General features: G+C 42.4%; 1 long non-coding RNA gene across 1 annotated transcript in view; it reads right to left on the reverse strand.

Moving 5' to 3' along the window:
- Positions 1 to 5,376: 5,376 nt before the first annotated feature.
- LOC311001075 overlaps positions 5,377 to 27,523 on the reverse strand; it is a 58,949-nt gene continuing 36,802 nt past the window's right edge. The window contains exons 2-3 of the long non-coding RNA XR_014596128.1: positions 8,089 to 8,165; positions 5,377 to 5,482 (exon numbers count right to left, since the gene is read on the reverse strand). This is a non-coding gene — a long non-coding RNA (uncharacterized lncRNA). The remainder of the gene's footprint in view (positions 5,483 to 8,088; positions 8,166 to 27,523) is intronic.

Genomic DNA, 27,523 nt, shown 5'->3' on the forward strand with positions numbered 1-27,523 from the left:
ACTGAGTTGATCACACATGTTTATGATCTATACAGGAGTTTATGGTCAAAACCTCAAAAAGTTCAACAGGATTCTGCAAAATGTATGAAAGCCAAATGATCAGACTGAAAGAAAACTTCTTACTTTGACTAATTGATGTCGTTTTCTAAAGGTAGATCAATGTTTGTGTTAAAGCTCCTTACAGTATAAAGGTAGATGTTTGTGTTAAAGCTCCTTACAGTATAAAGGTAGATGTTTGTGTTAAAGCTCCTTCAAAATAAAGGTAGATGTTTGTATTAAAGCTCCATACAGTATAAAGGTAGATGTTTGAATTAAAGCTCCTTCAAAATAAAGGTAGATGTTTGTGTTAAAGCTCCTTCAGAATAAAGGTAGATGTTTGACTTAAAGCTCCATACAGTATAAAGGTAGATGTTTGTGTTAAAGCTCCATACAGTATAAAGGTAGATGTTTGTGTTAAAGCTCCATACAGTATAAAGGTAGATGTTTGTATTAAAGCTCCATACAGTATAAAGGTAGATGTTTGTGTTAAAGCTCCATACAGTATAAAGGTAGATGTTTGTGTTAAAGCTCCATACAGTATAAAGGTAGATGTCCATGTGTAGTGTGATTATAAAGCAGCTCTAGGTTCTATATTAATACTGTGAAAGTATCAAAGCCTCAGTCCACAGAGAAATGCACACAGCCTGTATTCAGAAACTGAGCCTTAAAACCAGCCGTCAGGACTTCCTGTCACTTTGTGATGTCACAACAAAGCCCCGCCCCTCATCACCACCTGGACCCACCATCCAACAACTTGCATGTTTTGCTTTCTCTGAGTGTTTTATTCTGAAATGTGCTCTGTTTTTTATTGCATCATTTTAGAAAACAGTCAGCCAATCAGAGGAGAGGCTCAGAACCTCCTCCTCTCTTCTGATTGGCTGACACCGACCTGTTGCTACTACAGCTCCAGAGAGAAGCTGACACTGAAATGGTTTTTAGATCTTTTCATGGATAAACCCTCCAAAATAAAACACAGGAAGAGAATAAAATGTGAAGCTTTAATTAATATTTAGATACATTTCTGAGGCCGTTGTTCAAATTTATGAACTTTAATAGGCCTATACATTTTCTTTAAAGCGTAAATACAGCAGAATGGCGCCTGTTGTGTTTGTGTTGAGACGTCTGGGTGAAGTTTGGTCCCTGATGCTAAACAGCTCCGGTCATTGATCGTCTGTCTGAGGAGCTGAATGCTGCCGTGACCTTTCAGTCGCGGTCTGTTGCTCTTCCAGACACAAAAACGCTGACATTTCACCGAACGACACACGGCTCCGACAGTCACGGCACATTGATCCGGGAGGAACATTCAGCTAATCTGTGCACACACGGGGGGAACTTTGAGTCTGAGTTTTTACTGCTGCTAAATGTACATCATGTTCCCAGCACCTAAGAAAAGAAACGCAGGATGAATTTCACCACAAAAAAGCTACAATAGAAAGATTTCAGAGGACAAAAACAGGTAGAAAATGGGAAAGAACTCAATAAAAACCTAACAAATTGCCTGCCAAGAAACCTTGAACCTGGACCTGAGATCCAATTTCCTCGTTTCTGAGCTTCAGTGTTGTTTTTCCTCTGTTGTTGAGTTTCCTCCTGGAGGATTTTCAGAACCTGACAGCCGCTAATTGCAGAATGTCAGGAGGCTAAACGTCGCTAACGCTCCTCCCCGGTCTCTGTTGTGTGTTGCAGGAGTGTGCGGCTGCTGTGGGCCGCTGAGGCCGAGGTACAAACGCCTGGTGGACAACATCTTCCCCGAGGACCCTAAAGTAAGTAACACACACTTCAGGTGGATGAAAGGTGTTTTTGAGGAACTAGATGAAAGTTTCTTTAACGTGACTTTATCTCTCATATGAGCTGCCAACGCTTTTTCAAGTGTTTTACACAATGTGGAATTTAAATCCATCCACTGTGATGAAATGAAAAGACCCTCTGGTGTTTCTCAACCAGCAGCACTCAGACCCCTAGTGGTACTTGGTGTAATTACAAGGGGTACTGATCACTTATTATTGAGTGACCTTCACAGACATTTATCATTTTACTAAAATAGTGACCAGAGCCATCATTATTGCCTTAAACTACAGGAGCTAAGCTAATTGGCGTTTTCCCTAATCCCATTTGTTTGAATGGGAAATTGCTTGTATATTGGTAAAAAGCTGCATTTTGATGGTTTTGATTCACTACGACACAAATTTACTGCATTGTGCCATTACTACAGACCCAACACTTCCTGTGTTCTTTTAAAATCATGAGCTTAATTGGGCTTTTATTGTGAAATATCACAAAGGAGGATAGTGTGAAACTGTGCAATGTTCAGCTTTTGAAACATTACATTTGGCCTTCAGAACTGTTAATAAATATGCAATGATGAAATTAAAAAGGCTATTTTTATTTCTGTCAAAATGGTTTTGGGACTTTTTTGCCCCACACATCATGCCTGTGTAATGATAAGGGGTAAAGGGGGCTGTTCAGGGTTGCTAAAAAAATATACAGGGGGGTCCAAAAGGGTTGAGAACCACTGAGGCTGCAGTGTTCGTGACATCCAGACTGGATGGGATAAAACAAAGAGGAGAGGTTCATCCTGTGGGGAGCAGGAGTTTGATCATTGTTAATATCTTATATCTGATTCTGACAGTTTGTTCTTTGATGTTGGATGAAATCACAACAAACATGTGGATCGTTCCCTGCAGACCATGAATATCAACATTAGTGTCACTTTTCTTAACCTGACCTGATGTATGAACTTTCTTAACTCTCATTTTAAAGCTACATCTGTTAAAGCTGAAACTAAGATCCCATATTTCATTGTTAATTTGTCTTTATTCCACATTTTAAATGCTCAGACTGTCGATACCCTCGTTGTTTCCAAAATCCTGATCATCAACAGACGTACTGATGATTTATGGGACTTAACAAGCTCCAGAAAATAAACTTTTACTTACTTTAACTCTTAAAATGGTCTCTAACGGGCTGAAGAACTCGTCTGGATCGTCCTCTGGTGACCATGAGTTTCAGTTTTAATTGAATTTTAATTTGCATTCATTTGCACTAATGAGTCTGAGAGAAAACCCTCGGTGGAATCCAGGCGGGTCAAAGGTCAAACAGTCGCCATAATTCATCATTTCTGCAGCATTTCACAGCAGCAGTCGTCACGTCAGAGTCTGAACTCAGTTTCACACTTTTCATGGTCTTGATGTTAGTTTTTGATCAACGCTTCGTCTCAGTTTCTGAAACCCTTAAAACCCCGGCAGGTCTGTCCCAGTGGATCTGATGCACCGTCGTTCACACAGTGTGGAGATCGCCACAGAGACTAAGTGACACCCCCACCACAGAGCCCCCCTCCCCCAAATGTATTGAAATAATTGGACGAGCCTTTGATGAATCGGGTTATTAAAAAAAGTGCCATGACTTTGGTAACTGGGCCACAGCAAGTTATTATCACACGTTTGATTCCTTGACCCCCCGTTAATTAAAAACACTAAGCTGGGTTTGTCCCTTAAATGCTGCCGTAGTGTTTTTTTTTTTTTTGTGCCGTCTCGTCCCGTCTCTGTGGGGGGAAGTGGAAATGGAAAAGCTCGACTGGTTCGAGACCTCGTCAAATTAATTATCACCCGCAGAGAAACACTCAGGGGACGGACGGACGTTTGGATTAACTCCCCCCTTCCCCCCCTTTTCATACAACACCTGGCAGCGGTGTGTTCATGTGTGTTGGAGAGAACGATGCTGAGGTTCAGTCTGAGGACAAAGGTTTAAAAATCTGCATAATAAATACCTCTGTGTTTTTACTAGGGCCCGACCGATATGGATTTTTTGGGGCCGATGCCGATTATTAGGGGGGAAAAAATCCGATAACCGATTAATCGGCCGATTATTTATTTTTTAAATAAAGTTTTAAAATTGTATCAATTTAAGTTATATCAATCTATATATATAGATTGATATAACTCGATTGATAGGGCTCCAACAAAAAACATTGGAGCCCTGACTTGTCAAAATTAAGTCAAAATCAATATGACTGAACTGTATATGAAAGGCTATAGGGCTTTTATTTTGAAGGGCCAGATCTTTTCAAATGGGGGAACATTTTCAAAGTAAAACCAAGTCTTATTCCCTGCATTTTATTTCTGAAAATATCGGCGACAATCGGCGAGTTTTGGCCGATTACCGATTATTCTCAAACGGGCTATAATCGGCCGATTTAATTGGCTCGCCGATAAATCGGTCGGGCCCTAGTTTTTACCAGACGATTCAAACAAATAAAGTTTCTGAGCAGCAGAAAGTTTAGTTCAGGTTGTCTTGGGCTTTGTCTAAAAAACACGTTCAGTCCCTGTCTCAAGTGAACGACTGTTGATTGGTTTACTCTGTGTACTCTGCAGGATGGCCTCAGCAAGTCGGACATGGAGAAGCTGACCTTCTACGCTGTGTCGGCTCCAGAGAAGCTGGACCGGATCGGAGCGTACCTGGCCGAGAGGCTGAGCAGAGACGTGGTGCGACACCGCTACGGGTGAGTCACAGTCAGCAACAACACAAGTTAACACAGGTGAAAAAGAAGCAACAACCGCACAATATGAGCGAACAACGCGTTTCGTGTGTAGCATCGTCAGGTTCGTCTGTGTTTAAATAGATCCATCATAATCCCATTTTTGCATGCCAGCATTCAAAACGGTGATATCATTGAGAAGATTTCCAATAATAACCATTTTACAGTATTCATAACTGTACAAATGTATCTCACTGCAGCAATAAAGTTTAAAATCACATCATTTCTGAATCACATACCTTCATATGAATAATATAATAACACCAAAATAGATAGGCTAGCAGGAATCACCATACAATATAGAATAAGATAGAATAGAATACGATCAAAGGTAGGTGATTAAAAATTATGTACATTACTGTACTATTTTATTATAATTTTAGTAATCTAATACATAATAATAATACATTTCATTTGTATAGCGCTTTTCAAGGTACTCAAAGTCACTTTACATGGAAAACAAACAGGATAAAATGGTACAGCAAAAAATAACACAATAAAATTGAACATCTGTGTCTCTTTGTTTTGTATTGTCCTTTTCTTTTCTTTTTATTGGACCATGAGGCTGCAATAAAGATATGATGTAAAATGGTTATTATTGGAAATCTTCTCAATGATATCACCGTTTTGAATGCTGGCATGCAAAAATGGGATTATGATGGATCTATTTAAACACAGACGAACCTGACGATGCTACACACGAAACGCGTTGTTCGCTCATATTGTGCGGTTGTTGCTTCTTTTTCACCTGTGTTAACTTGTGTTGTTGCTGACTGTGACTCACCCGTAGCGGTGTCGCACCACGTCTCTGCTCAGCCTCTCGGCCAGGTACGCTCCGATCCGGTCCAGCTTCTCTGGAGCCGACACAGCGTAGAAGGTCAGCTTCTCCATGTCCGACTTGCTGAGGCCATCCTGCAGAGTACACAGAGTAAACCAATCAACAGTCGTTCACTTGAGACAGGGACTGAACGTGTTTTTAGACAAAGCCCAAGACAACCTGAACTAAACTTTCTGCTGCTCAGAAACTTTATTTGTTTGAATCGTCTGGTAAAAACTAGGGCCCGACCGATTTATCGGCGAGCCAATTAAATCGGCCGATTATAGCCCGTTTGAGAATAATCGGTAATCGGCCAAAACTCGCCGATTGTCGCCGATATTTTCAGAAATAAAATGCAGGGAATAAGACTTGGTTTTACTTTGAAAATGTTCCCCCATTTGAAAAGATCTGGCCCTTCAAAATAAAAGCCCTATAGCCTTTCATATACAGTTCAGTCATATTGATTTTGACTTAATTTTGACAAGTCAGGGCTCCAATGTTTTTTGTTGGAGCCCTATCAATCGAGTTATATCAATCTATATATATAGATTGATATAACTTAAATTGATACAATTTTAAAACTTTATTTAAAAAAATAAATAATCGGCCGATTAATCGGTTATCGGATTTTTTCCCCCCTAATAATCGGCATCGGCCCCAAAAAATCCATATCGGTCGGGCCCTAGTAAAAACACAGAGGTATTTATTATGCAGATTTTTAAACCTTTGTCCTCAGACTGAACCTCAGCATCGTTCTCTCCAACACACATGAACACACCGCTGCCAGGTGTTGTATGAAAAGGGGGGGAAGGGGGGAGTTAATCCAAACGTCCGTCCGTCCCCTGAGTGTTTCTCTGCGGGTGATAATTAATTTGACGAGGTCTCGAACCAGTCGAGCTTTTCCATTTCCACTTCCCCCCACAGAGACGGGACGAGACGGCACAAAAAAAAAAAAACACTACGGCAGCATTTAAGGGACAAACCCAGCTTAGTGTTTTTAATTAACGGGGGGTCAAGGAATCAAACGTGTGATAATAACTTGCTGTGGCCCAGTTACCAAAGTCATGGCACTTTTTTTAATAACCCGATTCATCAAAGGCTCGTCCAATTATTTCAATACATTTGGGGGAGGGGGGCTCTGTGGTGGGGGTGTCACTTAGTCTCTGTGGCGATCTCCACACTGTGTGAACGACGGTGCATCAGATCCACTGGGACAGACCTGCCGGGGTTTTAAGGGTTTCAGAAACTGAGACGAAGCGTTGATCAAAAACTAACATCAAGACCATGAAAAGTGTGAAACTGAGTTCAGACTCTGACGTGACGACTGCTGCTGTGAAATGCTGCAGAAATGATGAATTATGGCGACTGTTTGACCTTTGACCCGCCTGGATTCCACCGAGGGTTTTCTCTCAGACTCATTAGTGCAAATGAATGCAAATTAAAATTCAATTAAAACTGAAACTCATGGTCACCAGAGGACGATCCAGACGAGTTCTTCAGCCCGTTAGAGACCATTTTAAGAGTTAAAGTAAGTAAAAGTTTATTTTCTGGAGCTTGTTAAGTCCCATAAATCATCAGTACGTCTGTTGATGATCAGGATTTTGGAAACAACGAGGGTATCGACAGTCTGAGCATTTAAAATGTGGAATAAAGACAAATTAACAATGAAATATGGGATCTTAGTTTCAGCTTTAACAGATGTAGCTTTAAAATGAGAGTTAAGAAAGTTCATACATCAGGTCAGGTTAAGAAAAGTGACACTAATGTTGATATTCATGGTCTGCAGGGAACGATCCACATGTTTGTTGTGATTTCATCCAACATCAAAGAACAAACTGTCAGAATCAGATATAAGATATTAACAATGATCAAACTCCTGCTCCCCACAGGATGAACCTCTCCTCTTTGTTTTATCCCATCCAGTCTGGATGTCACGAACACTGCAGCCTCAGTGGTTCTCAACCCTTTTGGACCCCCCTGTATATTTTTTTAGCAACCCTGAACAGCCCCCTTTACCCCTTATCATTACACAGGCATGATGTGTGGGGCAAAAAAGTCCCAAAACCATTTTGACAGAAATAAAAATAGCCTTTTTAATTTCATCATTGCATATTTATTAACAGTTCTGAAGGCCAAATGTAATGTTTCAAAAGCTGAACATTGCACAGTTTCACACTATCCTCCTTTGTGATATTTCACAATAAAAGCCCAATTAAGCTCATGATTTTAAAAGAACACAGGAAGTGTTGGGTCTGTAGTAATGGCACAATGCAGTAAATTTGTGTCGTAGTGAATCAAAACCATCAAAATGCAGCTTTTTACCAATATACAAGCAATTTCCCATTCAAACAAATGGGATTAGGGAAAACGCCAATTAGCTTAGCTCCTGTAGTTTAAGGCAATAATGATGGCTCTGGTCACTATTTTAGTAAAATGATAAATGTCTGTGAAGGTCACTCAATAATAAGTGATCAGTACCCCTTGTAATTACACCAAGTACCACTAGGGGTCTGAGTGCTGCTGGTTGAGAAACACCAGAGGGTCTTTTCATTTCATCACAGTGGATGGATTTAAATTCCACATTGTGTAAAACACTTGAAAAAGCGTTGGCAGCTCATATGAGAGATAAAGTCACGTTAAAGAAACTTTCATCTAGTTCCTCAAAAACACCTTTCATCCACCTGAAGTGTGTGTTACTTACTTTAGGGTCCTCGGGGAAGATGTTGTCCACCAGGCGTTTGTACCTCGGCCTCAGCGGCCCACAGCAGCCGCACACTCCTGCAACACACAACAGAGACCGGGGAGGAGCGTTAGCGACGTTTAGCCTCCTGACATTCTGCAATTAGCGGCTGTCAGGTTCTGAAAATCCTCCAGGAGGAAACTCAACAACAGAGGAAAAACACACGTGAAGCTCAGAAACGAGGAAATTGGATCTCAGGTCCAGGTTCAAGGTTTCTTGGCAGGCAATTTGTTAGGTTTTTATTGAGTTCTTTCCCATTTTCTACCTGTTTTTGTCCTCTGAAATCTTTCTATTGTAGCTTTTTTGTGGTGAAATTCATCCTGCGTTTCTTTTCTTAGGTGCTGGGAACATGATGTACATTTAGCAGCAGTAAAAACTCAGACTCAAAGTTCCCCCCGTGTGTGCACAGATTAGCTGAATGTTCCTCCCGGATCAATGTGCCGTGACTGTCGGAGCCGTGTGTCGTTCGGTGAAATGTCAGCGTTTTTGTGTCTGGAAGAGCAACAGACCGCGACTGAAAGGTCACGGCAGCATTCAGCTCCTCAGACAGACGATCAATGACCGGAGCTGTTTAGCATCAGGGACCAAACTTCACCCAGACGTCTCAACACAAACACAACAGGCGCCATTCTGCTGTATTTACGCTTTAAAGAAAATGTATAGGCCTATTAAAGTTCATAAATTTGAACAACGGCCTCAGAAATGTATCTAAATATTAATTAAAGCTTCACATTTTATTCTCTTCCTGTGTTTTATTTTGGAGGGTTTATCCATGAAAAGATCTAAAAACCATTTCAGTGTCAGCTTCTCTCTGGAGCTGTAGTAGCAACAGGTCGGTGTCAGCCAATCAGAAGAGAGGAGGAGGTTCTGAGCCTCTCCTCTGATTGGCTGACTGTTTTCTAAAATGATGCAATAAAAAACAGAGCACATTTCAGAATAAAACACTCAGAGAAAGCAAAACATGCAAGTTGTTGGATGGTGGGTCCAGGTGGTGATGAGGGGGCGGGGCTTTGTTGTGACATCACAAAGTGACAGGAAGTCCTGACGGCTGGTTTTAAGGCTCAGTTTCTGAATACAGGCTGTGTGCATTTCTCTGTGGACTGAGGCTTTGATACTTTCACAGTATTAATATAGAACCTAGAGCTGCTTTATAATCACACTACACATGGACATCTACCTTTATACTGTATGGAGCTTTAACACAAACATCTACCTTTATACTGTATGGAGCTTTAACACAAACATCTACCTTTATACTGTATGGAGCTTTAATACAAACATCTACCTTTATACTGTATGGAGCTTTAACACAAACATCTACCTTTATACTGTATGGAGCTTTAACACAAACATCTACCTTTATACTGTATGGAGCTTTAACACAAACATCTACCTTTATTTTGAAGGAGCTTTAACACAAACATCTACCTTTATTTTGAAGGAGCTTTAACACAAACATCTACCTTTATACTGTATGGAGCTTTAATACAAACATCTACCTTTATTTTGAAGGAGCTTTAACACAAACATCTACCTTTATACTGTAAGGAGCTTTAACACAAACATCTACCTTTATACTGTAAGGAGCTTTAACACAAACATTGATCTACCTTTAGAAAACGACATCAATTAGTCAAAGTAAGAAGTTTTCTTTCAGTCTGATCATTTGGCTTTCATACATTTTGCAGAATCCTGTTGAACTTTTTGAGGTTTTGACCATAAACTCCTGTATAGATCATAAACATGTGTGATCAACTCAGTTTAAACTCTGTCCATGCAGCTTCAAAACTACTCAAACATGTCGAGTCGGCATCTCTCCTTTGCACGGATGCAACGTGAACTCCATTTATCATCGCTGCCTGTAAGAGTCACCTTTACCTGCTCAGACTTAAAACAAATTAACTTTGGCGAGGTGGTGGTGGGGTTTATTTCCCAGGAGCCCCCCCCGCCCCCCACCCTCCCTGTTCAGACGGTGTAACAGCTCCCAGAGCAGCCTTCACCTGTCGGAGGAAGGAAGGAAGGAACCTCTCAGGCTCAGTCAGGTCACCTTAACACCTCCAGAGTTTATTCCTCACCTGACGCCGAGTTTAACAGTGTGGAGATTAATCAACTTCACTGAAGGCTCGTATCAACGGCTTGTCACCAAGGAAACCTTTCCAGAGCCGCCGCTGCCGCCACCGTGGCTTTAGAGCCGCTCATTATGGATTCGGCAATTACCGGCCACATGAGGGTTAGGGACGATGGAGGTGGGGAAGGTGGGTGGGGGGCTGCAGCAGAGTATTAATGTGACCACGCTGGGTTTAATGGAATTCAGCTGTGAATGTGGAGGAGGCGGAGGGAGGAACGTTTTACAGGAAGTGACTGAAACACGAGGAGGCAACAACAACAAAGAGGCGGCGGCAGCGGCGGCCGGGATCAGCTGACGAACGGCGAACGGCACGGTGTCGGTTTACAGGGAAACAACAACACGACACTGAGACGGTGAAACCAGACAAGGACGAAGATGAAGACGAGCCGACGTCACAGGAGAGGAGAGATGCACCTGGGATTTAAAATAGTCCGTGTACACGACGTGTCCTACTGAATGGAAAGTGCAAAATCATAAAACTTTGACAAAAGGACAAGGTTCATTTACCTCTTTATTTTGGTATTCACGTGTTCGTGACAGTAGAAAAGGGTATTTCAGTCATTTACACTTATTATTCATTTTCATTTAATTTGCAGATAAGCTAATGACAATTAGTGATTTAGGACGCTAGGCTGTGACAAGGCTAACAGTTAGCCTACCTGTCTGCAAAGGCATCATGAACACAGCACACCACAACTTTATTGTTGTTAATTTAACATTAATACAATGTAAAACCCAGTTTGATTCAGAAAGAAAAGTCGATCAGTTGTGAGACCAGGACGGGGGCCGTTGATTCGCTGTTTTGGTAAGCAACCGGATCCAGGGTGAGAGAGACAGGCCTTTCCGGCAAAATAAAAGCACCAAGCTGATAAAATGCGGTGAAACTCTTTAATTTAAGGAATATAATTTACAAGAAAGTCCCCGAGCCATTAAGTTAACCTTTTGCTTCTATTGTATTACAAGTGAATGTCTATTTTATAAGTTTTATGTTGGTGAACACTTTTATTTTGGTGAATTTGGTGATTTCCATCTCCGCTAGAAGACGGGAACCATGCAGACAAAATTCAGAGTTAACAGACACCAGGCTCTTCAGAGAGGCAAAGAGCACTGGTGACGCGAGGCTATGACACACCTGCCTCCAGCCACTCGCAAATCAGCTAACTAAAGACAACAATTCACTTGCTAACACAATGATACGTCTATCACCTCTTTTGGACTATGTTTCTTTCTCATTTTATATGATGAAAACCAACTATTTAAAATAGTTTGTTGTCCTTGTGGCTCTATTCATTATGTTTCTGAGTAGAATATGGCCTTGACCAATTATGACTGTTCATACTGGCCCCACAAATTAACCACTGGTGTCAATGCTGTTTATTAACTCTCAGCCCAGTGAGAATCAACCATTCTTCATCAGCAGCTCCTGTTCTCCTTGTTGCTCTTGTGGCCATTTGTCTTCAAACAAAGTTAAAATCCAATCTCAGGCTCCAAAGGCCACTGATGCATCATGGGAACGTAGTTTTTACACATCGTCCAAACAAAGAGACGTGAGACTAGAGATTAATTTCTCTAAACAAACACACAGAGTAAACAGAGCAACACGGGGATCATGTTTCCACCCAGGTGCATGCTGGTCCTAAACCTGTCCTCCGACTGAAATAACCTCCAGCACTGATAGTGATACGCATGTAAACACGTTTAGTTTGAGGCAGAGGAGCCTCGTTCCAGGCAACAACGCCACCGTCCTTCATTATTTTGTCTTAAAGGGATAGTTCACCCAAAATTCAAATTTCACACATTATCTACTCACCCTCATGTCGACTAAGAGCTGTGAGTCCTCCGTCCCTTCTCTGAGTTACGGGGGTCCACGTAGCAGTATTTGTCCATATAATGGTTGTCAATGGATACCAACTTTCTTCGTCCAAAAAGAGACACCAAAAAACATCCAAATACCTCAATGCTGCTCGTCTGTAATGTCCATCTTGTATTGAAGCCCCAACATGAGAAATTGTTCCGCCGGTGACACAGGAAGAGCAGTGAACTGAGACACTGGGAGCTTCCGCTACAAACAAGCTTAAAATATAGACTTATTTAATTTTTTTCAGAACAATTTCTCATGTCGGGGCTTCAATACAAGACCGACATTACAGACGAGCAGTATGGAGGTATTTGGATGTTTTTTGGTGTGTCTTTTTGTTACGAAGACAGCTGGTATCCATTGACAACCATTATATGGACAAATAATGCTGCACGGACCCCCCCGTAACTCAGAGAAGGCACGGAGGACTCTGAAAATTCTCACAGCTCTTAGTTGACATGAGGGTGAGTAGATAATGAGTGAAATTTGAATTTTGGGTGAACTATCCCTTTAATGTGGGTGGTTTTGTATTTTGGCAGGAAAATAACTGTGGAAAATATGGTGAAACAAGACAAGAACTTTCCAGGTTTGTTGCTAATTGCTCTGTAAAATGATCCAAAACTCTGATATTTATATATAAATAAAAAAAGTAAAACCTACTGAACGAGTTAAAAAAAAAAATATATATATATATCTCATTTCGTTTGAGGCCAAATTACAGCAAAACGATTGGAGCCTGAACTTATTTACAGCTCGACCTCCACACTGGAGGAGCTGGTGATGTGTGAATGTAAACACACACACATGCTGAGCACTAGTGGAGTCACAGCATGTGTGTGTGTGTGTGTATAGACAGGGAAGGTGAAGTGAAAACACCTGGGAGGACGCGGCTCCTCCTCCGGTATAGTTCAACATGTTGGCAAATTGGCCCATTGCCATAATCCCTATAGTCATAGCAGTAGGTTCGTTACCTTTAATTGTCGGTGCAAGCTGTTTTTAGAACGGCGGAGCAGAGCCGTGAGCTGCTCAGAGCTACGCTACGGAGGCTCATGGGATTTCTTGGTTTCCCCTCATCAAACTCATCAAATACTAGGGCTGCCCCCGACCAAAGATTTTGTTGGTCGACCAGTAGTCGTCACTTATGGCGATTAGTCGACTAATCGACCCCCCACCTTGAGGGGAAAAAAAAATTTAAAAAAAAAAAAAAAAATTTTTTTTTTTTTTTTTTTTAATTTTTTTTAATTTTTTTTTGCCCGCGGTCAGGTTGAGAATTAATTAATTAATGCTCGTGACTCCGGCCGTGTTGGGTACGAGATTCAACAACAAGCCGGTCGGGTTTCACCGTTATTACCGGCAGAATGCCCGTTTATCACCAATAAACACAGTAGATGAGGAGGGTAAAAAGTTACTGAGCTCAGGCTGTGTGACGGGGGTGCGGGGGTGGGGGTCCGCGGCGTGGAGCGGTGCGGGCATGGTCTCTGACATAGAGGTCTCTGACTGCAGCGGGGACCATCATGGATCCGCTCCGTGACACTGAGACTGGCCGCCGGTGAGCGCTGTGGGACGGGACCGGGTCTCAGACAGCACCGCTAATGGTGACAGCGGTGATACGAGAGAGACTGCCGTGCCTTGTAAAAAAAAAAAAAAAAAAAGTGTCACGTCACGACTTCCTGTATCTGGCCCTTCAAAATAAAAGCCCCATAACCTTTCCTATACAGTTCAGTCATTGATGTTGGCTTAATTTTGACAAGACACGGCTCCAAATGTTTTTTTTTTTTTCCTGCGACCAATCGACCAATGAAATTTTGGTCGGCTAATGATTTTTTGGTCGACCAGTGCTTGGTCGACTATTTGGGGGCAGCCCTATCAAATACACAATCCAACAACTCCACAACGCTCTGGTGGACAAGTTGTGAGCTGCACATTCACCACGCTATGAGATAATAACACAACGTTACCACACAGAGTTGTTTTAGAGGGAAATTCATGCAAAACCACTGATGTGTGTTGCCTTCAGGGACAGTTTTTCATCAAGCGGTCTCTGTATTTCCCTCTAAAACAACTCTGTGTGGTAACGTTGTGTTATTATCTCATAGCGTGGTGAATGTGCAGGTCACAACTTGTCCACCAGAGCGTTGTGGAGTTGTTGGATTGTGTATTTGATGAGTTTGATGAGTTTGAAACCAAGAAATCCCATAATGAGCCTCCGTAGCGTAGCTCTGAGCAGCTCACGGCTCTGCTCCGCCGTTCTAAAAAATAGCTTGCACCGACAATTAAAGGTAACGAACCTACTGCTATGACTATAGGGATTATGGCAATGGGCCAATTTGCCAACATGTTCAACTTTCCCTTTAAGACTGAAAATGAGTCTTTAAACTAATGTATAATGAAAATAGCCATTAGCTCGGGCCGTGTTACAGTATCTTTGATTACTATGCTCTGTCTGAAAGCAGAAACCACATGTATCCCAGTTGGCTGCTTTCACTGCCGCTCAGTTTCTTTGTTTGTGCACATGAGGCACCGGTGGCAGAGAGTGAATGACAACAGGCTCCAAATTACATTAAAAGCCATTCTGGCTAAGAGCATCGTGGCTCCAACACCGGAGTCGAGGCCATGCATCAATTTGAGCGTCCAGCTATAGATCTGCAGAGACGGCTGCATAATCACAGCACAGAGAGAGAGAGTGGGGGAGAGAAGGGGAGAAGGGCCGCCGATGGAGAGATTGCGGTGGTCACGCGTGCTGATAAATTACACCCCAGCACAACAAACTCAGCTGGCTGAGGAGAGGCCATTACACAGGATCAAATCCATCATCCCGCTGCCACCAAACACAAAGGCTGAGAGAAATTAATACAAATGCAGACGCTTACGCAAACGCCTGCTCTGCTGCTGCGCGTGCTGAGAATCCATTAGTTATATATATATATATATATATATAAATAAGAGACCACTTTCACAAATGTTTCTTAAAAGCATCTCTACATGTATGACAGTCATTCTTTTCTTTTCTTTTTTAAATACCAACACAAACACAACTCATTCTACTTAAAGGGATAGTTTACCCAAGATTGACATTTTCATTCATTATCTCCTCCCCCTCATGTGGACTAAGGGCTGGGAGAAGTTTCAGAGTCCTCCGTGGCTTCTCTGAGTTACAGGGGGTCTCGGCGTAGCAGTGCATGTCCATATGACGGTTGCAAATGGATACCAACTGTCTTCGTCCAAAAAGACACACCAAAAAACATCCAAATACCTCCATGCTGCTCGTATGTAATGTCCGTCTTGTATTGAAGCCCCGAAATGCGAAATTGTCCCGAAAAATATTTAATAAGTCTGTATTTCAAGCTTGTTTGTAGCGGAAGCTCCTCTTCCCGGTTCATCAAATTTGGACGGACCAGGAAGAGGAGCTTCGAGAAGCTTCCGCTACAAACCAAGCTTGAAAATAGACTTAGTTAATTTTTTTCGGGACAATTTCGCATTTCGGGGCTTCAATACAAGACAGACATTACATACGAGCAGCATGGAGGTATTTGGATGTTTTTTGGTGTGTCTTTTTGTTACGAAGACAGTTGGTATCCATTTGCAGCCGTTATATGGACATGCACTGCTACGCCGAGACCCCCTGTAACTCAGAGAAGCCACGGAGGACTCTGAAACTTCTCCCAGCCCTTAGTCCACATGAGGGGGAGGAGATAATGAGTGAAATTTCAATTTTGGGTGAACTATCCCTTTAATGAGACACTGATGAGGTCATCACCTGAACCACATCTGGTTTTATAGGAAGATTATAAATAAAAACCACTGCTGGGATTAAACATCGACATTATCCCACAAAAACTGATTTATAAACTCTTCCTGAGTTAAAATATTCTTGTTGTTTAGGAATAAATATGAACATGTTTTCTTTGCATCATTATTATTATTCAAGGTCTGAAAATACTTGATATTTTTTGTTATTTAGACTAGTTTAGTCATTTTTAGCCTATAAAAAGCTCTAAATGACAATATTTTTATTTCAATTTTGGGAGAAATGTTGTCGGTAGTTGATAGAATAGAATAAAACAAAATGTTTTTAATTTAATTAAACTCAAACACATACCTATAAATAGTAAAACCAGAGAAAGTGATCATTTTGGGAGTGGTCTCTTAATTGTTTCCAGAGCTGTATATATATATTATAGCCTATATACGTGTTTATAAAAGCAGGAGATTCACTGATACTGAAGTTTTACAGAAGTACAGTTGACATTCATGTAACAGCAGCTCTGTTTTCATATGCGCTCCACATCTGGTGGAGATTCTCATCATGACCAGCAGCACCTGACCCGAGTACTAACACAATCTTTACTCTCTATTGATCCCACAGACGAGACCCGGACGACCGACAAACACCGACAACACTGAGCAAACGACTCAGACAAACACCATGAAACCAAGAGGACGGAGCCACAGGAGAGTGTGTGTGTGTGTGTGATGGAAACTGAACCTAAACATTTCTTCATGGTCAATGATCAGATGGTGATCAAATGAAAATACATTTTGCATTTTCTGGAGAATTAAAAATGTTGATGGGTTTTTAAATCCTGTTATGAATCTTTCTTTCAATCAGTTAGAAAAATAAAAGAGGATCAAGTCCTAAAGCCCTTGTAGTGCTGTAATGTAAACATGACGTGACAAAAACCTAAATGAATCACGTCCTACAATAAGATTTCCATCAGTAAATAAAAAAACTGAAATCCAATCAAACCGTCGCTGTCTTGGAATTGTATTCAAGTAAGAGTAATGAGTACCAAAGAAATCTATTACTCAAGTAAAGTACCAATCCTCTGGATATGTACTTAAAGGGATAGTAGCATTGTTTTTAAAGTGTGGTTGTATGATCTACAAATAGCCCCTAAGTACTTTAATTGCAGTAGAAGACTCTCTGCACTCCTCCTGTTAGCAACGCCAGCCCATAATAGCCCTGCCCAGAGATTTACAACATACAGTGTTGTGAATGGACCCAAAGAAACGGCCTAAAAGAGGTTTTACCTGAAAAAAAATTACACAGTTCCATTGTTCGCTATGATATAATTTTTTCCAGCCCTTCAAAGTGCAGGAAAAACACAGTTTTTATTTGGACCTAACCAACTGCTGATCGGCGGGCGCTAACCCTGGGCGGAGGGATACGTGAGTTGGTTAAAAAAAAAAAAAAAACTGTGTTTTTCCTGCACATTGAAGGGCTGGAAAATAGGGCTGGGACGATATGCTTTTCTCCCGATTCGATTCTTCTACGATTTTTTGGATGGCGATTCGATTTAAATTGCGATTCTACGATATTGCCGATTCTCTCGATTTTTAGTCTTTAGCATTTTTAACATTTATCTGCACACAAATAGGCTACTGTAGGAGCCTATAAATGAACATAGTCCATTATAAAGTGAACTTAAACCCTTTTCAAAACCTGTACTCTCTGTATGTAAAAAAGGCTAACAAATGCACATTTCACAATATTTCAAAAAAAATTCAAAAAAAAAAAAGAATCGATTTTTGGAAAAAAAAAAAAAAAAAATCGTCAAAAAAGATATCGTGATATTTATGTGAATCGATTTTTTCTCCCACCCCTACTGGAAAATATTATATTATAGCGAACAATGGAACTGTGTATTTTTTTTTTCAGGTAAAACCTTTTAGGCCGCGAAAATAGGCCGTTTCTTTGGGTCTGTTCACAACAATGTATGTTGTAAATCTCTGGGCAGGGCTATGGGCTGGCGTTGCTAACAGGAGGAGTGCAGAGAGTCTTCTACTGCAATTAAAGTACTTAGGGGCTATTTGTAGATCATACAACCCCACTTTAAAAAAAAAATGCTACTATCCCTTTAAGTACAGTACTCAAGTAAATTTACTCCGTTACTGTCCACCACTGGTCCTGACCTACCGGAGCTCAGCAGACCTGGTCTGGCGGCGGCTCGGCTGTAGTTGAAGGCTCCATCGGCCTCGGTGCGAGGAACCTGCCTGTACCTCCTCAGGATTCCCCGTCTCAGCGGGACGCAGAAAGACGGCATGATGATCCAGTCTGATCACGGCTTCAACATGGAGACTCGATGGACTGTCTGACTCACAACAGGAGACCACGGGGACCCTGAACGCACCACACCACCTCGCCACAGGTGAGACCGACCGTCAGAGGCTCAGCAACAACAACTCTGCAGCTTCTTTACAAACAAACATGGACTCTGAGCTGGGACCAATGGGAGGCCGGCTCGGAGCTGCGTGTCCGTCAGCACCTGGGATTACCCCTCGCTGTGACAGAGAAGAGAAGACGAGATGCCGCCGCCGGCCGCCTCTCATGTGGGCTCGGGTTACCGGCCTCTGTGTGGAGAGGAAAATGTGATCCAGCTCAGAGACGAGGACAAAAACCCTGGAGCCGGAGGGACCTGAAGAGTCTGACGCTTCACACACACTCTGAATACACTGAGAGAGCGTTTTCAAAGGAAGACGAAGAAAAGTGACTTGAAGGGATAGTTCACCCAAAATTGAAATTTCACTCATTATCTACTCTCCCTCATGTGGACTAAGGGCTGGGAGAAGTTTCAGAGTGCTCCGTGGCTTCTCTGAGTTACAGGGGGTCTCGGCGTAGCAGTGCATGTCCATATAACGGTTGCAAATGGATACCAACTGTCTTCGTAACAAAAAGACACACCAAAAAACATCCAAATACCTCCATGCTGCTCGTATATAATGTCCGTCTTGTATTGAAGCCCCGAAATGCGAAATTGTCCTGAAAAAAAATAAATAAGTCTATATTTCAAGCTTGTTTTGTAGCGGAAGCTTCTCGAAGCTCCTCTTCCCGGTTCGTCCAAATTTTACAGACCAGGAAGAGGAGCTTCGAGAAGCTTCCGCTACAAAACAAGCTTGAAATATAGACTTGGGGAGTGTGTCTTTTTTAAAGGATCCTTCAAATACAACCTCTTTTTCAGGGATCCAGCTGTTGTTTGAAGATCCATGTTGCCAACAACACAGACCAAGAGATGTTTCACTTCTGTTTCATGGTTCAAACTGAGGAGTTTAAAGGTATAGTGTGTAAAATGGGGGGAAAACTGTGACATCTAGTGTTCAGATTCTAGATTGCAGCGCTCACTCGCCCCTCCCATCGGCAAAGTGACGGTGGCCTCCGAGGACAAAACAACTGTGACAACTGGGAGTATTTCAGGAGCATGGAGCGATGAGGTGAAGATCTTAACCATTTTTCCACATGTCTGATATGATTTTTAAAATCAATTTTTTTTTTTCAAAAATCGATCTTTTTTTCCGATTTTTTTTATTTTTTTATATTGTGCAATGTGCTTTTGTTAGCCTTTTTTACATACAGAGAGTACAGGTTTTGAAAAGGGTTTACGTTCACTTTATAATGGAGTATGTTAATTTATAGGCTCCTACAGTATTTGTGTGCAGATAAATGTTAAAAATGCAGACTAAAAATCGAGAGAATCTGCAATATCGTAGAATCGCAATAGTAGATTCAGATTTTGACAATAAACCTTGACAATTACTACACACTGGTCCTTTAAAACCTCAAGTTTGGTTTCCCAGGTAGCAGGAGCTCCAGCTGTGACTGGATGGTAGTCGTGGAGACCCCCCGTAGACTAGACCGTCTTCTTTCAGTTGAGCCTTTATGGTCGACAGCTTGGGAGGACTCGTGGTTCAGAGACAGTGTGTTGCACAGCGTCTTCCTTCAGCGGCGGATCAGAGCACTTTGTCCACGTGTCACTGCAGAGACGTGACTCTGAACTCCGGTGCTTCAGTGTGACAGCAGCTCTGACTCACAGCGTCTCTGTGTGTGATCGTCGGTCGTGTTACGTCTCCAGATCTACTTCCATCTCGCCTCCGGCCATAAGTATCCCCACACACACACACACACTCTCTCTCTCTCTCTGAGCGCGGCAGTAAATCTCACCTCCAGTGGCGCTGTGTGCTTTAATCTGCACCTAAACCGTCTGTGAGGAGCGTAATCTACAAGATTAAAGAGCGCCCTCGGCCTCCTGATTAATTCCCCGGCCTTTGACGAGCAGATGAAAGCTCCGACGTCGGTCTCTCTCCACGCAGAGCGCCTTGTTGGGCTCAAGTTTTTCCTGGAGGGGCAACGACACGGTGAGTGGAGTGGAGTGGAGTCTGATCGAAGGAGAGTGTGAATCTGTGAAGGTGTTGCCCTTGAAACAGAGCTACAAGGGGTAAGGGTTGAAAGTCACCCCCTATACGAATTGGGACACCACTTCAACAATCACATACGTCATCGGTCGTCTCTGCTGGCATTCACATAAGCAGACGTGACGAGCTTTTGCCACAAATCCTCTATTCAAAACCATGTTAACTTATTCATTCATTTTTCTCTATTTTTTTTCTTTTAATTCAAACAAACTAATGCGACTGCCACAATTGTTACATTTCATCAATGAGACCAGGATTTATCTCCTAAAAAGAATGTAACAACCCGGCGGTAAACCTCTAAAAACCTGCGGGTAAGTTAATAAACGATCGTCTTTTCTCCCCCGGGGTGACGGCGGAGGTTGGCCGGCTGACAAGCTCTCCAGACGGGGTGGTGTCTCTGTGACGAGCCGTTTATCTGCTCCACAGGTGGAGGCTCCAACGTGGAGCTTCTCCGAAAAACATCGGCGCAAACCATAGCCCTCGGTTTGTAGTGTGCCCCTGAAAAATCTCCATTTGAAGGGCCAGATAGCCCTACCACTTCCCCCTAACCCTCGTCTGAACCAGAATTGGGACACCCCTACCACTTCACGTGAACGCGCAAAACGAAGGGTTAAGGCCAAGGGAGAATTGGAATTCACCCAAAGAGTCCACACAGTTATAAATGTGGCGTTTGGAGTCAGGGACCATGAACGCAGCATTTAAACCAACAAAGAAGCTCCTCGATCTCAGACGATATCGGTTCATCCCCAACGACCAAAACAGCAGCTGAAGCTAGGGATAGCTCAATACAACTTTTTCATGACCGATAGCGATACCGATATTGCAACTTAAGAGTATCTGCCGATACCGATACCGTCTTTTTAGTTCAACATTTTGGCAAAATGGCCCATTGCCATAATCCCTATAGTCATAGCAGTAGGTTCGTTACCTTTAATTGTCGGTGCAAGCTATTTTTAGAACGGCGGAGCAGAGCCGTGAGCTGCTCAGAGCTACGCTACGGAGGCTCATGGGATTTCTTGGTTTCCCTCATCAAACTCATCAAATACACAATCCAACAACTCCACAACGCTCTGGTGGACAAGTTGTGACCTGCACATTCACCACGCTATGAGATAATAACACAACGTTACCACACAGAGTTGTTTTAGAGGAAAATTCATGTAAAACCGCTGATGCACGTTGACTTCAGGGACAGTCTTTCATCAAGCAGTCTCTGTATTTACCTGCTGAGCAATATCGGACTGATACCGATCCTCAGTATCGTATCGAGCCACCCCTAGCTGAAGACAAGAGGTGGACGAGTCTCTAATCCAAACCAGGCAAAACGTCCATTGTTGAATTTGCTGGCTATTGTCTGGATTCATCACTTATTTGTTTGGTCAATTAAAAATGGGAATAATTTCAGTTTTACATGGGGGTGACGTGTTTAAAGTGAGTTTACGATGATAGAAACACACACATAGGGGGAAATTCACCACATTCAAGAAGCTGTAAACTGGCAAAAACAACTATTATTGGATTGTTGAGGTCTCCACTGAAACATTATATAATATCTCATCACAGAAATAATCCTGACCCAGACTGAACCAGACTGAACCAGACAGAACTAAACATCAACTCCAGATCTGGAGAAACACACATATTGATCTCCAAAACAACTGCTGCTGTAAACATTGAAGAACCACGAGTCTAACTTGTTTGTTATACTAAACACATTCATACATGAATATCTGTTAAACACACACACACACACACAACAACCCTGTTATTTATGCGTTTTTGCAAATGGCCAAAGTGTTTGCTTGCTTTGAAAGCCGTGGCCCTGAATGGCTGGTGGGCTCATTGACTTTCATTACCACGTCCCGCTTTTGAACCTTGAAGGGTGCATGCACAAAAACAGATGATGACCCATAAAATTTACAGCCTCCCCCGTCGCTCTGCCTCGGCCCCGGGAACAGACGGATATCTAAATTTATACCGCTTAAAAATCAGTTTTTTGTTCTTCGGCGGCCTGGACGTCTGTCCCGCGTCAGCAGGTCTGTCAGCGGGACCGTCGCATCGCACGCAAGGAAACACGAGACAAAATGTCCTCAAGGTCTCTGTTGTTATATCCGAGGTCCATCAACAGACGGTGGGCCAGAGAATCCATGAACACAATGATTAAAATGATCTCAGCTGGAAAGACCAAAAGCCCGGAGGCATCTCCACCAGGAGAGACGGAGGAGACGTCCAACAACAGGACGGGAACTCAGCATTCACTCATCCTGTCCATCCTGAAGGTGAACGTTAGATCTCCTTGAAACATCTGCCTCCATCAGATCGTCTAATCCACTTTATACAGGCCAGGTCAGGGGTCAGAGGTCAGCCTGCTTTACATTTACACTTGAGGCACTAAGCAGCTGTCAGTTATCTCAGGTGATGAACCACAGTTGGGGCCAAGGACACTGGGACGTGTTGTCTTTAAGAACATTTAAAAGCATGCAGAGCGACCGAACACCACTGGTCTATCATGAAGGCAACACAGTGGTTTTACAGCTTCTACCTTCCCCCAAAGCCTGTTTGTTCAGCAGAACGGTTTTCTACTAATTTGGTGGATGGATCTCAGAAGGTTCCAGGAGTCCTTGCCAAATATCCACCATAAATATACCAAGAGTGAAAGAACAATGATGGATATTGAGCTGTCTTCATGCCAAAAGATCAATGGCGATGTCTTAGAAAAAGACAAACGGGACAAGAGCTGATCATGTGTCCTTTAGAGGGAGTGATGTTTAGACGAACGGGAAATCAGAATGTGTTTGAGAAGATACGGGGTTCGTTTGAAAAGTATAGATCTAACAAATGAATGTGTAAATTAACCTTCCAACAAGGTCGATATGAGCCTTAAAGGGATAGCATAGTTGAACATTTTGGCAAATTGGCCCATTGCCATAATCCCTATAGTCATAGCAGTAGGTTCGTTACCTTTAATTGTTGGTGCAAGCTATTTTTTAGAACGGCGGAGCAGAGCCGTGAGCTGCTCAGAGCTACGCTACGGAGGCTCATGGGATTTTTTTGGTTTCCCTCATCAAACTCATCAAATATACAATCCAACAACTCCACAACGCTCTGGTGCAACAGTTGTGACCTGCACATTCACCACACTATGAGATAATAACACAACGTTACCAGACAGAGTTGTTTTAGAGGGAAATTCATGCAAAACTGCTGATGCGCGTTGCGTTCAGGGACAGTTTTTCAGCCAGCAGTCTCTGCATTTACCTCTAACATGTGCAACATGTGTTACCATGAAAGGCACGCATTCTCACTAGTGCATAAAGTTATTACAAAGTGTATTTCTGAGCCTGATGCCTCTCTACAGGAACTATATTTTGCCTAGTTCAGCTGCTTCTTGTCAGATTTACCGACTGTTCACCAGAGCTGCAAAAAACTTCGACAAGTTGCTGAAATAAGATCCAGATTTAACTTCAACACGTTGCACAAACTGACCTTTTATCCAGTCTGAACATCAACAGCTGAATCTTAAACTCACCATTAGATCTGATTCTCCCTTCATGCACAGAACTGTTTCCTTGAGTTGGTTTTTACTTTGTGCAGGTGAACAAGTATTGAGAGCGGAGTGGCTTTGGTCATGTCTCTTATTATAATGTAATATGTGCTCCACTTTGAGCCTCAGTCGGAGGTTATTCCCCGACGCCTCCCATTATTCAAACGGCGGTGGAGCGGTTTCAGATGGATTAGAGGGCATCGGATTCTGTCGTCTTGAGCACATTCACCTTCCCTGTGGCGCCGCCTTATAAACATTTAACCAGCAACCAGAAAACACTCTGCACCTCCTGATAAATGTGTTATGTTCAAATTGAATTATGATCCAACTGTAGATAGTGGATTTGTTGCGGAGGCGGTGGAAGCTCAGTATCTCTCATTTAAATATTCATGCACGGGGAGACAAAGGGAGGAAATGGAAACTGAATCAGACCAAATCCCAGGTTTCATATTTCTTAGGCAGAGGAGGAGGAGGAGGAGGGGGAGAAATTCAAGCTCTTTTGAAACACTCAGGTGGGAAGTGTGATGAAGGTATGGTGACACTCGGCTGACATCTTAAGGATTGATTCTTCAAGCACAGTGAATTATAATACCTACATGACAATGAATTACCAACTAAACAAACTGATGTTGCTGTAAAACCGATGTGACGAAGGACGGATGGAGGACGCTGACGCTGTAGCTCAAGGGTTCAGGTCTGGGATCAGGGAAAAGAAGGGAAAAAATAAAGAAGGTAAAATGAAAACCTTCGATTCCTTTGTGTGTTTTTGTGTGTTACTGTGGGACAAAGGCCACGGCTCCACAAAAACATGTTGGAGTTGTAGAAAATTGATTTTTCTTTGAAACAAAAAGAAAAAAAACTTCTCTGGGTTGTTTTCCTCAGGGACCCTTTGAGACTATTTCCTGCTTCACTGTGATTAAGTGGATGTTGACGCACCAAAACACTCAGTACTGCCCTACAAAGGCAAAGTGCAGTATCTGTAAAAAATGCCAAATTGAGAAAAACAGCTTTTTGTGTTTTTCATTGTCAGGTTTAATCATCAAATTATGAATAACTACCAAGTCTATAATTGATTAGCTAAAGGTGGAATGAATTAAATGTACAGTGGGTACGGAAAGTATTCAGACCCCTTTAAATTTTTCACTCTTTGTTTCATTGCAGCCATTTGCTAAAATCAAAAAAGTTCATTTTATTTCTCATTAATGTACACTCAGCACCCCATCTTGACAGAAAAAAACAGAAATGTAGAAATTTTTGCAAATTTATTAAAAAAGAAAAACTGAAATATCACATGGTCATAAGTATTCAGATATTTAGTTTGTCTTTTTGACCAATTTTGAACGTTTTATGGCATTTTTTGTGACCAATTTTGACTGTTTTATGGCAGATACTGTACTTTTTCCTTGGTTTTGGTGCAGATACTGCATTTTGGCTTGGTATAAGCTACAGATACTGCACTTTTGCCTTGGTTTTGGTGCAGATACTGCATTTTGGCTTGGTATTAGCTACAGATACGGCACTTGGCCTTGGTTTTACTCCAATGGAATTATAAAGTAAATAGGGAGTACAGTTACTCTTTGCAGATATTGCACTTTGCCTTGGTTTCACAGTGCTTTTTTGGATGGACCGCAAAATAAAAAGCCCAATAACACTGGAAATTTTAGCAGTACCAATATCAAATTCTACCAGATTGAAGAGAATATGCCACACTTTTGATTGGTCAAAACAAAAAAAAGTGAAAAAATGCAGATACTGCACTTTGCCTTTGTAGGGCAGAGTAGTAAAGTACATTTGCAAACCAGTCGATTTGAGCAAATGACACAATCAGACAGAAGACAGTGTGCAAAATGGATTCCAGTTGATCTGAGAATCGGTTTCTGGATGTGAATGACTCACCTCTGCATTTCTGCAGAGCGTCAGACCGAGTGTAGATGGAGATGATTCTCACCAGCACACTTTAAATGATCTGATGTAGCAGAGAGAGAGAGGACGGAAATGAAACCTGAGACGGTGCAGTAGAGTCTTCAAATGAACCAAACTCCATCACAACAGCACCGTGTGAGCACAGTGAGTCCATTTTATGTCTGTTTGGTTGTTGCTTTGTGCTCTACGGCAACTGAAGGAGGTTGAAAGCTGCTGACTACTGGGTTAGACACAAAAAGATGCAACAGTAATAAATCAGCTGGTTTACAGACTGGAAAACGTCTGTGAAAGAGAAACTATGGAAGATTTGTACCTAAGCAGCTTCCGAGTGACTGAGATGGTTAAATGATTCGTTCCTGGGAGAATTGTCTCTTGGGCCGGAAAACGACCGTGTAGGATCAGAGCCTCCGACCCGGTGTCCCAGCTCTCGTCTCATCAGAAACATGGACTGCTTTACGGCACTACGACACAAACATAATCTGTAATTTCTTGTTACCACCTCGGTAAACATCGCTCCATGAATTGCTTTCTTGCCTTCTTGCCTCCTTGCTTCGTTGAAAACAAAGGCACATGGCCGGGGGGAGGAGGAATTCTGTAGTGGGAACTCCATAGTTCCTCTTTAATGTTTGTGATAAATATGGCTGTGATTAAAAACAGTAAAACAAAAATACGTTTAAAGGGACAACGAGGAGTTTGTATTTGTTTATAAAAAAGTCTCATATTAATGTGGATGCATCTACGTTACCCACCTGTTAATGGGTCCATTTTCGATAAATATATCCTTTTTTTCTTTATAGTTATTTTGTTATTATTATTTAGTGGTCGACTCGCCCAGCATTTCCTACTTCTGGACGCTGCCCGGCGGGTCATGGGAGTAACACCGCCGAATCACCATTTATGGTCGGTACTACGACGGTATCTGATCGTCTATAAACCTCCGACATTCTTGGCAAATGTTTTCCCTTTCCTCCATCTTGTGCCGATCAAAGAATTTCACCTTGCGCATGGGAAATGTAGTGTAAAAACACTTCGCTTTCCAAAAACTCCTCGTTGTCCCTTTAAACATCTCCTCTGCAGATCAGCATCCAGGTCCTGACAGGAAGCTTCCTGCAGAGTGAAGCCCTCACATCCATTATCTCTCCATGGTTCCTGGACAGTTTACTTCAACGACCCTCGGGTGCAAACCCAGCAGAACACCGTCACGACACAACCAAACCAAAAAGGGGTCAAAAAAAAAAACCTGCAAAATGATGAGGACCGAAATCTTTAAAGTTCCTATAGCAGCAACTTGTTGAGTGTTTGCCCCGGAGGCCTCCTGCTGCTCTGGAGCCCAGCGGGGGGGCTCCACTTAGCACCACCACCAGCGAGGTCTAGCTTATAAATGACTGGTCTGGGAGAACATCCAGTGACATTTGGGCCTTTAGAAACACATTAAAAAAACAAGAAGCTCCCCCTGTTTCATCAGTCTGCCTGCACCGAGGGGTATAGCCGACGAACGCCGAGCGGCTGCAAGAATGACTCCAACGGCCGAGCTGGGAGATCCATCAAAAGCAGCAGGGAGGAGGAGGAGGAGGAGGAGGAGGAGGAGGGGGGATGATTGCAGTGCTGGCCCATCCATCTCTGAGCGAATTACAGCCACCGCAAGGGAGAAATCAACCGGAGAGGGGAGAAGGAGGGGGGAGTGGAGAGTTGGTGGAAGGAGGGATGAAAGGGACAAAGTGCAAAGGACATGAATGGAATAGATGGGGAAGAAAGT

This window comes from Trachurus trachurus (genome assembly GCF_905171665.1).
Source record: "Trachurus trachurus genome assembly, chromosome: 17".
In the NCBI taxonomy this organism is placed as follows: domain Eukaryota; kingdom Metazoa; phylum Chordata; class Actinopteri; order Carangiformes; family Carangidae; genus Trachurus; species Trachurus trachurus.